The 5,627-nt window shown below is 45.4% G+C and overlaps 1 protein-coding gene across 1 annotated transcript in view; it reads right to left on the reverse strand.

The window, feature by feature from the left end:
* The window catches only part of RAB14 (RAB14, member RAS oncogene family), a 32,587-nt gene extending 27,666 nt beyond the window's left edge, over positions 1-4,921 (reverse strand). The window contains exon 1 of the mRNA XM_024211122.3: positions 4,719-4,921. The gene's annotated coding sequence lies outside the window, so the exon portion shown is untranslated. The remainder of the gene's footprint in view (positions 1-4,718) is intronic.
* Positions 4,922-5,627: the final 706 nt, after the last annotated feature.

Genomic DNA, 5,627 nt, shown 5'->3' on the forward strand with positions numbered 1-5,627 from the left:
GATTGAACTCACAACCCTGGGTTTAGCAGGCCAATGCTCAAACCACTCCCTACTGCAACTTTCTCACTCAGGGGCGTGAAGAGAAAAAAAAAAAAAAAAAAAGGGCAGCAAGTTTCAGCGCTGTAAAGCACCAGTATAGACACTGCACCAGCGCAGGGAGCGTGCTACGCCCCTTGTGGAGGTGGGTTTTTTAGGTGCGCTGGGAGAGCTCTCTGCCACGACTACACAAGCCACATTAAAGCGCTGCCGCCAGTGTAGACTAGCCCTTAGATACAATCAGGTTATGGCAAGCTATAAATTGAAGCAGTATATTTGAATACTAGTTATAATCAATGTGCTTTAGATATAATGTTGTCTCAGTAATTATGTTCCTACTAGTGGTACAGGTTCCCATCAGAGTCACACCTACTTCACACACCCATATAAGCTCCAGAAAGTAACTATACCCTACAACTATGACTATAGCATTACAATGCACTTCTACTCTGAAAAGTGACAAAAAATGGCATCATGGGTTTTCACGTGTGTTTCTTGATCTCCAAGCAGAGTTTGCTCTGTTTAAAACAAAACAAGAAATTAAACTGGCAGTCATGGAAACTCATCCTGAGCTCAAAGTGTCAAGATTATTTGTCCCATCTTGTGTACTACCATTAGTAATAGTTTTTGCAGGCCAAACTAGGCCCCTTATTTATATCCGCACAACTCCACTGCCCTGAATGGATCTGCATGGGAGTAACTGGTACATTGTGAACAATTCTGTTTATCTGTACGATTGAACAAAAGAACACTTGCTTTTAGTATTGAAAGCCATAACAGCCAACAAGAGTAAAATGCAAGCAGTAACTTTGTCACTGGAGTCAGCAGATGTGAGACTACAAGAGGAACAGATCTGATGAACAAAGTATCAATTTTTAACCTAGTGTCTGGGTAGAGTCAGTGAGAGTAGTTCACAAGGTTTTTTTAAACCACATTTTATTCTCGTCCCCCTCATCCTTACAGGAGGTGGTACTGGAACAGCCAGGTGCAAAAAGGTAACAGGCTGCAGCAAACACTCTAAACAGATTGTCTCTGCAATCTTACTAGTACTACTCAGAGCAAAGAGGAAGTATCGGGTCACACCACATTATTACACAGTGGCTCTATGTACTATTCATATGCCATCAGAATCAACTCCAAGTTATTAGTCTTATCAAAACATCTCACTGCCTTCAATTTTCTGGCAACATTATTGTTGGTTTTTCTATTGATGGGAACTTCTCACTACTACTAAGGATTTTATATTTCTGCTGTCAGACATTCCTCCATAAGAGAAAGTGAGTCTTATACTTAAACAGCAGAAAGTATGTCAGATCACCTGATCTGCATTCATCAAATCCCCATTAAATAGTCAACAGGATGCACCAAAGCAGGAGTGACTGTGTTTAAAGAGAGGGGGGAAAAAAAAAAAAAAAAAAACACACAGAACAACAGCTTAGTCTACATTACTAATGATCATATGCCATTTATGGCCACTGACTAAGTTTTGTTTCATGCTAGTTTTCTTTAAATTCCTAACTAGAAGAGGAAAAGAAATGTAGTTATAATGTCCTTTAAGGTGGTTGTTTTTGTTTTGTTTTTTTTCCAGCCAACATGTTATATATGTGCCTCTACCCATCATCCCCCTCCTACTCCATCTAATGATAGTGGGACTCAAACTGCAAGCATTTATGAACTATTTGATATAGCAGTAGTTTAAGGTTTGTTCTCTCTCCCCACTGACAAACTGGTTTCATTTGGTAGAGTTGTACATGAGTACTGGACTGATGGCACTTATGTGTTCCTTAATAAAGAAAGTTTGAGGCTTTTTGGGAAAGCAGCATATAAAGGAAAGTCTGGTAGGCACGTAACCATAACAAGCCGCTTTTTGGTAAGATTTAAGCAGTGTCGAAGTTTCACAGTTAACCTTGTTGATTTAGAGTGCAGTTCTTCTGTGACAATACAACAGCACTCTTGAAACAGCAGTTTCTCTTTTCTGATTTTAATCTGTTTATTTTATTGACAAATAATTCAATGATTTTTTTCCCTTTAGCACTGTAGAGCCATAGCAACTAATGTTCTTCCTTCCTGGTATCAGTTATACCTTTGCAACCAACCTAAAGGCTATGAATTGCATGCAAGACAACATTGGCTTACAGGACCTTAATGTGCATGGATGATGCATTATCCAGCAAGAACCCAGGACGAGACTGTAGAGTTAGGAAAAATGTTTCTAACACTTAAATAGAACAATTTTGATACAGATTCACTGACAATTAATAAACCCTACAATCCCTTTAACTAAAAATCGTGTTGGACACTACAACCAAGCCTTTACTGCCCATTGTGCCAAAATAATGGAACAGAATATTACTCTACAAATTTGGGAGGGGGTGGAGAGGTAAGGGGAAGAAGGTGCACTGGACGTCTTCTCTCTGTGTACAGAAGTCTCAATAGTAATGAGACTTCATCTTGTCCTTATGGGTATGACCACTCAATCAAAACCAGAGATAATTTAGAAACCAACACAGAGGTTATCTTCAGTTCCTTGAGCTAAAAAAATAAAAAGTTTAATTGCATTATTTTCTTCAGAAAACACTCCCTACCATCTTCAGAAAGCTACATTTTAGCAACTACCTTGAACCAAAAGAAATTTTATATTCAGTCAACTGGATATGAGGCATTTCCTTTCACTGCTTGTTTAGCAGCAGAGCCACATTCTCCCATAGATATCTACTGCAAGGTAAGCCTGAACAGGCAAATCACATACTACACCAAAAGTTTTGGTAACAACTAGACAGATGATGAAAAGTTAGCTATGATTCTCTAGCAATTAGTTACTGGGCTGCTTTCATACATTCCTGATCAATAGGGAAAGTGCATATTTAATTGGTTCAGGAAGAAGTGGGGAGAGTCTTGAGAGCCCACTGGATACACTGAAGTATAGAAATAAACTTATAAGATAACTAGGTTTCTAAACACATTTTAAAACCTCTAGTTTTAATATATTAAACAATTACATATTTTTCTCCCTTTAACGATGGCTTCATTCAGGACAAATGTATCCCATACATTTGTAAATACCACGTTTCCCCAATTTCAAGAGCCCCCAACAAGTCATAAAAACATGGGATTGGAGTTTCTTACCACAGCCCTGATTTATGTGGTTTCCCAGTCCTTCACAGGAGTTAGTAACTTACCTTTTTAATCCATATGCAGTTAGTTACATTTTTAGATGTTAATTCCCCCAGGGCAGAAATTCTCTTTCTTATGTTTGTAAATTGCTCAGCATAACATAAGACCCAATCCCAACCCAGAACTTTAAGTAATACTATAATTTAAATGTTTACTTTTTTTGTGGCTAGAAAGTCTCTAGCAGTTTTTATGCAAGATGTTTCAGTTAACATTTATAATAATAATAATACACAAAGAAGACATCCACTACAGAATCAGTTTCTAGTTCAAAACCCAATACAAAGAATTTTTTGGATTACCTGTCAATTTTTAGTGTAGACAAATGTCATTTTCATATGGTCAGGATAGTCACAATTAAAAATTCTTCTATAAGACCTTGTATCTATATTTGTGTGTCCCCCATCCCTCATGTAGCCACTCCATTTAAGACTATTAGAAAGAAACTGAGTAGCAAGAAAGGCCACAACAGTATGGACTTGAAAGCAATACAACTGTAGACAGAGCCTAACACCTTTCCTTGCTTCACAGAATTGATGAAGCCAGTGTTTTTGTTGTCACAAACTTGTTTCCAAAATAAGCCATTCACCCACTCCAGAATATCTTTAAAAGACAATTCAAAAATGTGATGGAGACAGACAAACAGACACAAAACAACGATCTGAGTCTTTTAATCCGTTTTCCTGTGCAGCATCTAGAATAATTTTGTCTAAAAGAGTGAACTACAGAATGTTTTGGTGGACTCGCAGACAAAGATTTGGAGGATTCGTTATTATTCCTATATGAAAGATTCTTTATCATAGTTTCATGCAACATAAATTTTAAATATTGACGTTGGGGACAGCAGAAACAGCCTACATCGCAAGCACGTACCCTATTGTATACAAACCCTGAGTGCACATACGAAGCACACACGCATGTGTGCAGTCACACGTACTATGCAGGGGCACATACAGGAGGGGAATGCGAGTGTGCAGCGGCGGAGAGGAGGCGGAGGCTAGGCAGAGAACCAGCGCAGCAGAGGCCTAGCTTCTGCCCAGCCAGCCTCACCTTACCTGGCAAGCCCAGCCCCCAGGGCTCTGGCTCTTTCCCCTTCCATTGTGCCTCATCGCTAGATGGGAACGCGGGGGGGACAGGGGGCTCCGGGCCCACTGATGCGGGGTGCAGGCTGCATCCGCCTCGGGCCTCCCAGCAAAGGGAGCGGCACAAGGGAAGGCCGAGGAGCGGGAGCAGAGGTCCCAGCGAGGCCTGGGTACTGAGCGATCACCGGGCTAGGCCGCGGGGCGGGGAAGGAGGGCACCGTGGGGGTCTGAATGGCTCCCGGGGCCAGGAGACGGGTTCCGAGGGCAGCCCTAGGATGACTCGCCAGGCAAGGAGGGGTTCCGGCCGGGTTCAGGGGGAGGCCCCCCTAGCCGGGCCTCGGTAGGATCCGCGGCCGGGCGCCGGGTGTGTGTGTGGGGGGGTGGCTCTCTGGGCCAGGCGTTGTGGAGGTGCCGCCACTTCCTTATTACCTGGGCTCGGGGAGCTGGTGGCTGTGCAGCTTGGCTCTCTCGGTGGCGGCGACGGCGGCAGCCCGGTCCCCTCTGGGCGCTGTACGGCTCTGCTTCGGGCTGGGCAACGGCGGCCGGGCTGGGTCTCTGCCTCGCTCCGGGGCTCCCACAGGCTCAGTTCTGACGGCTCTACTGCGCCCCCATCCCCCCCTCCTTATCCAAGATGGCGGTGCCCCGTGCGCGGGGTTTCCCCTCCCACTCTGAACGGGCCCCGGCCGCACAAAGCGGTGCGCAGGATTCAGAGCTCGGGCCAATCACAGAGCAAGCGTGCCCCAGCGGGGCACTCCTAACTGCACGCGGTGGGCGGTGCCCAAAGCAGGCGACCGCGCGCGCGTGCTGGGCAGGGGTGCGCGCGTCGGGTCACTGGCTCCCTCTGGCCCCCTGGCGCGTCGTGAGTCTCGCGCGCTGGCTGGGGCGCTCCGAGTGGGCGGGCGGGAAAAATCTTAGCCTGGATCAACCCCGCCCGCGCCTCCTTCGTGCCACTCCCCCATCCCGCTGCCCCTCTTCAACCAGTGCCCACCGCCCCCTGGGGGGACCCATCTAAACGCCAGTGGAGAGTGTCCCCGACACAACTGCTCGTCACCCAAGCAGACGTGGTGGTGCAGCCTCAAGTAGCGCAGTGCCGCACAGTGCGGCATCTGTCCCCTGTCTACTGCGGTGCTGAGGAGGCTGGGGACCCTTAGCTGCCCAAGCCAAGAAATGGCTGAGGGCACATACTTAAATTAAATAAATAAATTAATGGAGATATCCTATCTCCCAGAACTGGAAGGGACCTTGAAAGGTCATCGAGTCCAGCCCCCTGCTTTCACTAGCAGGACCAAGTACTGATTTTTGCCCCAGATCCCTAAGTGGCCCCCTCAAGGATTGAAC

Source organism: Terrapene carolina, unplaced genomic scaffold (genome assembly GCF_002925995.2).
Source record: "Terrapene carolina triunguis isolate 2854851 unplaced genomic scaffold, T_m_triunguis-2.0 Scaffold238, whole genome shotgun sequence".
In the NCBI taxonomy this organism is placed as follows: Eukaryota; Metazoa; Chordata; order Testudines; family Emydidae; genus Terrapene; species Terrapene triunguis.